This window comes from Aegilops tauschii, chromosome 4 (assembly GCF_002575655.3).
Source record: "Aegilops tauschii subsp. strangulata cultivar AL8/78 chromosome 4, Aet v6.0, whole genome shotgun sequence".
Classification (NCBI taxonomy): domain Eukaryota; kingdom Viridiplantae; phylum Streptophyta; class Magnoliopsida; order Poales; family Poaceae; genus Aegilops; species Aegilops tauschii.
In genome coordinates this window covers 232,881,662-232,893,907 of record NC_053038.3, presented here as the reverse complement: position 1 = coordinate 232,893,907, position 12,246 = coordinate 232,881,662, and positions in this window count along the sequence as shown.

Here is a 12,246-nt window from a genome sequence, read left to right as displayed (position 1 = left end):
TGCCTCCTCTTCGGTGTACATGGTGACTCGAGGGGAGTCGAATTCTATGTCCGTCGGGATGACGGCTTCGGCACCGTAGACGAGGAAGAAAGGCGTGAAACCAGTTGACTTGTTCGGAGTTGTGCACAGGCTCCAGAGGACAGCCGACAGCTCATCGAGCCAACAGCCGGCCGAACGCTCCAGAGGCTCGACTAGTCGGGGCTTGATGCCGGACAAAATGAGGCCGTTTGCTCGCTCTACTTGGCCGTTTGACTGCGGATGGGCAACGGACGCTAAGTCCAGCCGGATGCCCTGCGTCACGCAGAAACGAGCCAAGGCGCCCTTGGCAAAATTTGTGCCGTTATCGGTGATGATGGTGTGCGGTATGCCATACCGGATGGTGATGTCGGAGATGACAGTCACAGTAGTCAGACCATTCAACTTCTTGATTGGTTTTTCTTCTATCCACTTGGTGAACTTGTCTACTACGACAAGCAGATGAGTCATGCCACCGCGTGCTGTCGTGAACGGTCCCACCATGTCCAGGCCCCAGACGGCAAAGGGCCAGACAATGGGGATAATCTTGAGTGCAGAAGCCGGCAAATGTGGCTTGGAGCGGAACTTCTGGCACCCTTTACACTTCTGGACCAAGTCTTTGGCGTCTTCTAGAGCAGTCTGCTAGAAAAAACCATGGCGGAAAGCTTTTGCAACAAGTGATCTTGAAGCCGCGTGGTGACCGCACTTGCCTTGGTGGATATCTTTGAGGATTGCTTGGCCTTGCTCCGGCTCCACGCAGCGCTGGTACACAGCAGTGACACTACGCCTCACAAGTTCTCTGTTGACAATGTTGTACGCTGCTGCCCGGCGTTGCACTTGCCGGGCCGAGATCTCATCAGTCGGCAACTCTTTGTTCACCAGAAAGTTGAGGATGGCTGAGCCCATGAAGGTGCTGCTATTTCTTCGACTGTCAGAACTGCAATTTGCACGAGGGCGGTTGGGTCTGGAGGTGGCGGGTTGGAGTCGACTGCCGCTTGCTGAATCGGTGAAGTCCCCGGGCGACTGCTGCAGTCCCCGAGCCGCCTGCCGAAGTCTCCGCGCCGACTGCTGAGGTTCTCAAGTTGGATCCGACTGCTTCGGGAGGAGTCGGCACGAAGATGGAGTCTAATTCTGGCGACGACTTGACGGACGATTTGAGGAGGCGTTGCAGGGCGACGCCGGCTGGTATTGCTTGCCGGGTGGAGCCGATTCGTCCCAAGGCATCTGCTTGCTCATTGTCATTTCTTCGCACATGGAGGAACTCGCACCCTTCAAAGTATCCACTGAGTTGCTGGACGAGGAAGTGGTAGCTGGCCATATTTGCATCCTTGGCGTCCCAGTCGCCAGACGACTGCTGGACCACCAAGTCAGAGTCTCCATAGCACAGGATCTGGCGAATGCCGAGTTCCTTGGCAAGCCAGAGCCCGTGTATGAGCGCTTCATATTCAGCTACGTTGTTGGAGGCGGCAAAGTGAATTTGGAGCACATATCTGAGCTGGTCGCCTTTGGGAGAGGTGAGGACGATGCCGGCTCCCAAACCGGTACGCTTCTTGGAACCATCAAAGTGCATTCGCCAATGGGTGGAGTCCGCGTTGGCGGCAGGTACTGGGTCTCGGCCCAGTTGACGAGGAAGTTAGCCAGCGCTTGGGACTTGCTGGCGGTGCGGGGCTGGTAGTAGATGGTGCAGGGGGCCAAATCTATGGCCCATTTGCCCACTCGGCCCGAAGCATCTCATATTCCAATGATCTTGTCAAGCGGAGCAGTGCAGACAACAGTGATTGGGTGCTCTTGAAAGTACGGCTTCAGCTTCTTGGCGGCAAAATGCACGCCGTAGCACATCTTCTGATAGTGGGGGTAGTTCTGCTTGGAGGCGGTCAACACTTCACTCAGGTAATACACCGGCCTCTGGACTGGCAATGCTTTGCCTTCTTCCTTGCGCTCTACAACTATGACTGTGCTAACCACCCGGCTGGTGGCGGCGATGTTGAGAAGCATGGGCTCCCTGTCAGTCGGAGCCGCCAGGACAGGCGGAGTGGTCAACATTTTCTTGAGCTGGAGAAAAGCTTCGTCCGCCTTATCGTTCCACTCGAAAAAAGTGGTCTTCTTCATGAGCTGGTACAGGGGAAGAGCCTTCTCGCCCAGCCGACTGATGAAACGGTTGATGGATGCCAAGTAGCCGGTGAATTTTTGCACGTCCAGCAGTCGGGTGGGCACCTCCATCCTCTCGATGGCCTTGATCTTCACAGGGTTGCACTCTATGCCGTGCTCTAAGACTAGGAAGCCAAGAAGCTGGCTGGTTGGTACTCCAAAGACGCATTTCTCCGGGTTGAGCTTGATTTGAAATCGGCGCAAGTTTTCAAAGGTTTCCTTGAGGTCTTCTAGCAGCATGCCGCGCTTCTCCGTCTTCACCACAACGTCGTCCACATAGACATGGGCGTTTTTGCCGAGTTGCTTGAGGAGACACTTCTGCATGCAACGTTGAAACGTGGCGCCGGCAATCCTCAAGCCGAACGTCATGGTCAAGTAGGAGAAGGCTCCGAATGGTGTGATGAAGGCGGTCTTGAGCCTGTCGGCCGGGTTCAGCTTGATCTGATGGTACCCTGAATAGGCATCCAAAAAACTCAACAGCTTACATCCGGCTGTGGAGTCTATCACTTGGTCAATTCTTGGCAGGGCAAAGGGATCTTTGTGGCAAGCTTTGTTGAGGCTGGTATAATCGATACACATGCGCCACTGCTTATTCTTCTTCAGTACAAGGACTGGGTTGGCTAACCATTCTGGAAAGAACACTTCCATGATGAAGCCGGCTGCTAGAATCCGGGCTATCTCCTCTCCAACAACTCTTCTCTTCTCTTCTGACAGGCGGCGCAAGGGCTGCCTGACTGGCTTGGCATCAGGTCGGACATGTAGCTTATGCTCGGCGAAATCCATCGGAACACCCGACATGTCCTTGGGAGACCATGCAAAGATGTCCCGATTCTCATGGAGGAAATCAACGAGCTCGCTTTCCTATTTGCTGTCGAGGTTTGCACCTATGACAGTGTGCCTCTCCGGGTGCTCCGGGTCCAAGGGTATCTTCTTTGTTTTTTCCCAGCTTGAACGAGCCCTCAGCTTCCGACTCCTTGGGGTTGGGTGACATTTCCGGCTGCTTGCCTGCCATTGCCACAACCCGGTCAAGGAGCCGCTTCTCTGCCGCAATCACAAGGGACTCGGCTAGCCGGCTGCTGTCTGCCGCACAGGAGGACAACTTCTTGTAGTCTCCGGTTATGGTCAGGATTCCCTTGGTGCTCGGCATCTTCATCTTGAGGTAATCATAGTGGGGGACCACCATGAACTTGGCCAGAGCAGGTCGGCCAAGTAGCATATGGTAGGGGCTCTCAAGGTCCACCACCTCAAACGAGACTGGCTCTCGGCAGAAGTGATCTTTGTCCCCAAAGAGGACATCTATCTGTGTCTTGACGATTGGTGAGCAGGAAAGGCCAGGAACTATGCCATGGAATACAGTCCGACTGGGCTAAAGCTGCCTCTGTTTGATTCCTAACTTCTCCATAGTATCTCGGTATAGGATGTTGATGCTTCTGCCGCCATCTATCAGGACTCGGGAGAAGCGAGCAGCCCACCTCTCCGTCGCGAAGGTGGCATCTAAGACCAAAGCATAAGAACCAGGAGAGGGCATCACCTCTGGGTGGTCAGCTCTGCACCAACTGATAGGCTTCTCGGACCAATGCATGAACTCGGGGGTCTCTGATGCTATTGCATTTACTTCTTTTTGCCGTTGCCGTTTGTTGTGCTTGTCGTCGGCCACGCTGGTGAACACGACATAGGCTCCATGCCCTTCAGGATACTCATCTTGTACTTCGCCGACAGGCCGAGCCGCTGGCTGCTGGGGAGGAGGAGGCGGCGGGCCAGCAGGCGGAGGAGGCAGGAGTCCATCACCCTTGGCGATCCTGGTGAGCCATTGACATTTCTGAGTGGTGTGGTTGGACGGCTTCGCGCCGCTGTGGAACTTGCAGGGTGCATCAAGAGTCTGCTCGTATGAGAAAGCAGCCAGCCAGTTGGGCTTGCCACCCTTCTGACACTTGGGTGGAGGCTACCCTTCTGGCTGTTGATCTTCGACTGTCGCCACCTACTGGCTTGTGGAAGCCGGCTGCGTGGCCTTGCGCTTGTTATCATTCGGTTGCTGACGCCGACTGGTGTCGCCAGGCGAAGTCCGAGGAGCTTGAGGAGCCACTTTGCCAGATGCGTCAACTTGGATTTCCGCCTTCATGGAGGAGTCGGCCGTGGCGTACTTGTCTGCTATGATCAGCAGTTCATCAAGGGTCACCGGCTCGTCGCAGAGAAGCTTGTGCTTGAGGAGGGTGCCTTCTCAGCACCCGGCAGTGAAGTACTCGATGGCCTGCACCTCGTGCACGCCCTCGCAGGAGTTGCGCAGCTCGGCCCAGCGCGTGAGGTAGTCGCGAGTCGACTCGTTGGGGCCTTCGACGCATAAGGAGAGTTGGCGAGGCTTGGGCGGCCGCTTGTACGTGCTGGTGAAGTTGCGAATGAAGGCTTCGGTGAAATCAACCCAGCTATTGATGCTGCGGGGCTTCAGGCTGTTCAGCCATGTCCGGGCTGTGCCCTGGAGCATCAGCGGGACGTACTTCACGGCTACGCGCTTGTTGCTGTTTGCGATGCTGATGGCTGTGGAGTAGTCGACCAGCCAGTCTTCCGGCTTCACGGAGCCGGTGTACTTGGGCGTATCTCTCGTGAGCGTGAACCCTTTGGGGAAGGGCTCATCTCGGATGCGGGGGCCAAAACAAGGCGGACCCAGCTCATCTTCCTCTTCTAGTACCAAGGATCAGTTGAGGTGGTCAATCCGGTGGCGGGCGTCGTTCTCTCTGACTCCTTCCCGGCGGCCAAGGCGGTTGCCGAGTGTCGGGTGGTCAATAGGCGGCGGGGAAGCGCACCTCTCCCTGCGAGGGGGAGGCGGACAGTCGTCCCGTCGTTCCACTGCTCTTGGGCGGCCGTTTTGGTTGCGCTCGATAGTGACGCGAGTCTAGCTGCGGCCGGCAGCCGGCTCCTTGTCTCTTCTACCGCGGACGCCACCATTCGGCGTCCGGGATGTCACGCCCTGATCTCGGCGAGGAGGCGGATCATCGTTTTGCCGGTTGGGCACTTCGGTGCGGCAGCCGGCCTCCTGCTGCTCAGCAGCCGCGTCTAGGAGCTGCTGGACGCGCTCCGTCATGTGGCGACGCTCGTCGCCCTCGAGCTTGTCTAGCTCGTCTGCTGCCGCCTGGGCAGCTAGTATGTTCTCTGCGGGCGTAGCGTAGACGGGACGAGGACGATGGTGATGGTCGTGCCTCACTGCCGGATCAGGCCAATGCGGCTAGGCCCACCAGGAGCCGGCGTGCCGCTGACGGCACAGTCCATCTCACAGTGGTAGGCCTCTAGAAGGCGTCTCATGCTGGCCAGCCGGTTGGCACTTTCGACGAGCTGGACACGGCGTGCCTCTAGCATCTCGGCGTTGGCGTCTTCCGGGATGGGCGCAGTCAGGTCTTGCAGCGCCGCTTGCAACGGATCCTGGCTACCTCCGCCAGAGTGCTCGCCGTGGCTAATGACGAGCACCTCCGTGACGGTGCTGCCACCGCTGTCCGCGCGAGGAAGCGGTTCGTCGTAGACCACCACGTTGGTGGGGAACGCGTCAAGCGACGCTGTGTCGGAGTCGACGAGCATCGGGTCGGTGGAGCCAACCGACTCCAAGTCCACAGTAGGCTTGCTGGCGACATGGAGCTGATCGAGGAGGCTGACGAGGCGGCTCTCGGGGCCATCGGTGCCTGCATCAGACGCAGGCTCGTCGGAGAGGGGAATCTCGGCAACAAGATCGGCGAGGCAGCTCGCCGCGCAGGCGACCTCCGCGCCGCGCAGCGCGTCGGCGCAGACGCCGTCTGGCGTGCCGAGCTGGCTGTGTTCGCCAGGAAGGAATAAGGTTCCCGTCCAGAACAGGTCTCCGGGAGATGGTGCACCTCGCCCCACGGTGGGCGCCTAATGTCAGGGGTTGGGTGCGACATATACTAATGGATGGCTTATCATGGTGGGAGCGAGTAGAACGTCACCGGTGCCTGGAAGCGGGATGAGGTGTAGACACGAACGCCGGCGCCCTTTACCCAAGTTCGGGGCTCTCCTAGGAGATAACACCCCTAGTCCGTCTCTGCGAGGTCTCCACATGATCACTAAGGCACTAGTGAGTACAATGGTGCTCCTCGAGCTGTATGCTAGAGGTGGAAGAAGGCAGGGCTCGCCCTCTCCTCTCTCTATGTGTGAGTCTAGTTCTAACAGGTTGGGAACCCTTTGCATGGGTGCCCTGGGGGGTTTATATAGGCCTACACCCCAGGGGTACAATGGTAATCTGGCCGGGTGTAGGACCCGGCTGTCAGTGTCCTCGTCGCCGGCTTCTCCGCCGGCTACTGGGGCCCGCCGCCTGGTGGGCCCCGCCGACTGGTCTGGTACGGAGCCGACAGGCCACTCCCGCCGCTCGCGAGTCTTGCCGGCCGCTGATTACTGTAGCCGCAATGCTAATGATGCATGCTTTGTCAGGGGAGTGTGGCTACATTCCCGTCGCCTGGTGGGAGATCACTGTAGCCACACCGTGTCCCATCTGGTTAATGGTGCACGGGCCCCGAGGAAGGAACGGGCCGCCAGCTGGAAGCCGGCCTCCCTTAGGTCCGACTGGTCAAGCTTCCGCCTTCTTCTGGGCTCTCGCTGCCTGGTAGGGCCCAGCGCCTGCAGGCCATATTGACAGGCCGTCGTGGGGGCAGGGCACCGCTTGACAGGAGTGAAGTCAAGGGCGGAGTGGCAACAGTGCCGCGCCGTGTGGAGATCTCCGCCTGTACGGGGCACTGTGGCCGCGCCTTGCCCTGGACGTGGGGGTGATGGACTACACTGTAGCCACACCCTGTCTTGTCTTCTTAACGGAGGCGTAGACTTTGAGGGTGCCGTGGGCCGACTGCTAGGAGCCGGCCTCTCTGGAGGCCGCCTGCTAGGAGTCGGCCCGTCTTGGTGCCGTCTTCTGGAGCTTGGCCACCTTCCCGCAGCCGGCTACCAGGAGGCGGCGCTTTATTCTGGATGTTTATGGGGCGCAGCTGGCCCAATGTCTTGAAAGGTTCAGGGACTCGGGTTAGGCTACCCGTGGCCCATTACTCCAACATTATGAGTGGCGGTCGGGGACGAGCGATGGTCTTTTCCTACCAATCTATCCCCTAGGAGCATGCGTATTAGTACTTTGTTTCGAGGGATAATAAACTTTTGCAATAAGTATGTGAGTTCTTTATGACTAATGTTGAGTCCATGGATTATACGCACTCTCACCCTTCCACCATTGCTAAGCCTCTTCGGTACCGTGCATTGCCCTTTCTCACCTTGAGAGTTGGTGCAAAATTTGCCGGTGCATCCAAACCCCCGTGATATGATACACTCTTTCACACATGAGCCACCTTATATCTTCCTCAAAATAGCCACCATACCTACCTATTATGGCATTTCTATAGCCATTCTGAGATATATTGCCATGCATCTTCCACCGTTCCGTTTTATTATGACACACACCATCATTGTCATATTGTTTTGCATAATCATATATGCATGAGGCGTTCATATGGAGTCATATCTTTGTTATAGTATAGAGTTGTAATTTTTGAGTTGTAAGTAAATAAAAGTGTGATGATTATCATTATTAGATCATTGTCCCATGTGAGGAAAGGATGACAGAGACTATGATTCCCCCACAAGTCGGGATGAGACTCCGGACATAAAATAAAAAAGAGAGGCCAAAGGGTCCAAAAAGAAAAAAAGAAAAAAATTGAGAGAAAGAGAAGGGACAATGTTACTATCCTTTCCACACTTGTGCTTCAAAGTAGCACCATATTTTTCATGATAGAGAGTCTCCTATTTTTTTACTTTCATAAATTACTACTGGGAATTTTTCCATTATAGAACTTGGCGTCTTGTATATTCCAATGATGGGCTTCCTCAAATGCCCTAGGTCTTCGTGAGCAAGCAAGTTGGATACACACCCACTTAGTTTTCCTTTTGAGCTTTCATACACTTATAGTTCTAGTGCATCCGTTCCATGGCAATCCCTACTCGTTGCATTGAGGCATCTCCATAGCGCATTGATTAGCCTTGTCGATGTGAGACTTTCTCTATTTTTTTCTTCTCCACACAACCTCCTTCATCGTATTCTATTCCACCTATAGTGCTATATCCATGGCTCACGCTCATGTATTTCATGAGAGTTGAAAAGGCTTAAGAACGTCAAAAGTATGAAACAATTGCTTGGCTTGTCAACAGGATTGTGCATGATAAATACTTTGTGTGATGAAGATAGATCATGACAAGATTATATGATTTTGTAGGGATAACTTTCTTTAGCCATGATATGTTGAGAAGACATGATTGCTTTTTAGTATGCTTGAAGTATTATTGTTTTTATGTCAATATTAAACTTTTGTTTTGAATCTTATGGATCTGAATATTCATACCACATAAAGAAAGATTACATTGATAAACATGTTAGGTAGCATTCCACATCCAAAATTCTGTTTTTATCATTTACCTACTCGAGGACGAGCATGAATTAAGCATGGGGATGCTTGACACGTCTCCAACGTATCTATAATGTTTGATTGTTCCATGCCATTATATTATCCATCTTGGATGTCTTATATGCATTATATGCTATTTTATAATTTTTTTTGGGACTAACCTATTAACCTAGTGCCAAGTGCGAGTTGCGGTTCTTTCCTTGTTTTAGTCTTTTACCGAAAATCAATACCAAATGGAGTCCAAACGGAACGAAACTTTTTGACGATTTTTCTAGACAAGAAGACACCTACGAAGCTTCCGGAGGAGGCTAAAAGGGCCATGGATTGGCCACAAGCTTGGGGGCTGCGCCCTAGGAGGGAGGGCACCTCTCAAGCTTGTGTGCCAACCGTGGCACGTCTAACCCTAATCTCAGCTCCATCAATACCCAAATATTCCCCGTATACCAGAAGGCACCAAAAATACTTTTTCTGCCGCTGCAAGTTTCTGTCCTTGTGAGATCCCATCTGGAGACCTATTCCGATACTCTGCTCTGCCGGAGAGAGGTTCAATCACAGAGGGCCTCTACATCAACCTTGCCACCCTTCCAATGATGTGTGAGTAGTTTACCACAGGCCTACGGGTCCATAGCTAGTAGCTAGATGGATTCTTCTCTCTATTTGATCTTCAATACATTGTTCTCCTCAATGTTCTTTGAGATGTATTCCATGTAATCTTCTTTTGCGGTGCGTTTGTTGAGATCCTATGAATTGTGAGTTTATGATCAAATTATCTATGAATGTTATTTGAGTATTCTCTGAACTCTTCTATGCATCATTAAGATAGATTTGTATTTCTCTCCGATCTATTGATTTTCTTAGGCCAACTAGATTGATTTTTATTGCAACGGGAGAGGTGCTTTGTAATGGGTTCAATCTTGTGGTGCTCAATCCCAGTGACAGAAAGGGACATGACACATATTTGTATTGTTGCCATTAAGGATAAAAGGTGGGGTTTCCTCATATCGATTGGATCTATCCCTCTACATCATGTCACCTTGCCTAAGGCGTTACCCCGTTCCTATTAACTTAATACACTAGATGCATGCTGGATACCGGTCGATATGTGGAGTAATAGTAGTAGATGCAGGCAGGAGTCGGTCTACTTGTCATGGACATGATGCCTATATTCATGATCATTGCCTTAGATATCATCATAATTATTCGCTTTTCTGTTAATTGCTCAACTGTAATTTGTTTACCCACCGTATGCGTTCTTTCAAGAGAGAAGCCTCTAGTGAAAACTATAGCCCCCAGGTCTATTCTTATCAAAAACCAAAAACCCGAAAATACCTTGCTGCAATTTATTTACCTCTACTTTACTTTGCACTTTTTTATCTTTTATACCTATCTCTATCAGATCTCATCCTTGCAAGTAACCGTGAAGGGATTGACAACCACTTTATCGCGTTGGGTGCAAGTATTTGTTTATTTGTGCAGGTGCTATCATTGGAGACTTGTGTGTTCCTCCTACTGTATTGATACCTTGGTTCTTAACTGAGGGAAATACTTATCTCTACTTTGCTACATCACCCTTTCCTCTTAAAGGGAAAAACCAACACAAGCTCATGAAGTAGCATACATGAATGTAATGTCGGTGAGAAATATGCACTCCCCTAAGCTTATTGTTTTGGCCCAAGTTGGTCTACGGCCACGGCTCAAACTATCCCTCATGATAGTATTGAGGCTCTGATACGTCTGCAACATATCTATAATTTTTGATTGTTCCATGCTGTTATATTATTATTCTTGGATGTTTTACATTCATTTTATAACACCTTTCTATCATTTTTTGGGACTAACCTATTGACATAGTGCCCAGTGCCAGTTGCTGTTTTTTGCTTATTTTTCACTTTGCAGAATATCCATATCAAACAGAGTCCAAACGCAGAAAAACTTTTTGGATATTTTTTTGGACCAGAAGACAACTTGGGAGCCAAGGAAGCAGCAGAGGCGAGGCCCATGGGGCCCACCACCCACCTGGACGCGCTAGAGGTCCCTAGCGCGCCCTGATGGGGCCCATGGAGGTCTCCTCCACCGCTTCTTAGCTCTATAAATCCTCAGATATTCTAGAAACCCTTGGGGAGCGATCGAAACACAATTCCAGCTGCCACAAGTTCCAGAACCACGAGATCCAATCTAGAGCCCTATCCTGGCACTCTGCCGGAGGGGAACACGATCACGGAGGGGTTCATCATCCTCATTGGTGCTCCTCTGATGATGCGTGAGTAGTTCACCATAGACCTACGGGTCCGTATGCAGTAGCTAGATGGCTTCTTCTCTCTTTTTGATTCTCAATACAATGTTCTCCTCGATGTTCTTGGAGATATATTTGATGTAATGACTTTTTGCGGTGTGTTTGTTGGGATCCGATGAAGTCCGAGTTTATGATCAAATCTATCCATGAATATTATTTGAGTTTTCTTTGATCTCTTATATGCATGATTATTATAGCCTCGTATTTCTTCTCCAAATCTTTGGTTTAATTAGGCCAACTAGATTGATTTTTCTTGCAATGGGAAGAGGTGCTTTGTGATGGGTTCAATCTTGCGGTGTCCTCACCCAGTGACAGATGGGGTAGCGAGGTGACGACCCACAAGTATAGGGGATCAATCTAGTCCTTTCGATAAGTAAGAGTGTCGAACCCAACGAGGAGCAGAAGGAAATGCCAAGTGGTTCTCAGCAAGGTATTTTATGCAAGCACTGAAATTATAAGTAACGAGTAGTTTGATAGCAAGATAATTTGTAACGAGCAAGTAACGGTAATGGTAACAAAAATGCAGCAAGGTATCCCAATCCTTTTGAGGCAATGGACAGGACAAAACGGTCTCTTATGATAAGCAAAGCGTTCTTGAGGGTACACAGGAATTTCATCTAGTCCCTTACGAAGTAGCGCATAAAGTAGGGTTTAAGCTTCTGTCACTCTTGCAACCCATCATCTAATAACTACTCCACAATGCATTCCCTTAGGCCCTAATAAGGCGAAGTACCATGTAGTCGATGTTCAAATGACACCACTAAGGGAATCACAACATACATACCATCAAAATATCAAACACATATCAAGTTCACATGATTACTTGCAACAAGATTTCTCCCGTGACCTCAAGAACAAAAGTAACTACTCACAAATGATAATCATGCTCAAGATCAGAGAAGTATTAAATAGCATAATGGATCTGAACATAAAATCTTCCACCAAATAAACCATATAGTAATCAACTACAAGATGTAATCAACACTACAAGTCACCCACAAGCACCAATCTAAGGTTCTGGTACAAAGATTGAACACAAGAGATGAAGTAGGGTTTGAGAGGAGATGGGGTTGTTGAAGATGTTGATGGAGATTGCCCTCCCCAAGATGGGAGAGTTGTTGGTGATAATGATGACAGTGATTTCCCCCTCCGGAAGGGATGTTCACCCGGCGGAATCGCTCCGCCGGAGGGCAAAAGTGCTCCTACCCAAGTTCCGCCTCGAGACGGCGGCACTTTGCCCTAAAAGTCCTCCCCTTATTTTTTATAGGTCAAAATGACTTATATACCACAAGAGGGGCACCGGAGGTGGGCCGAGGAGGGGACAACCCACCAGGGCGCGCCTAGGCTCCTTGGCGTGCC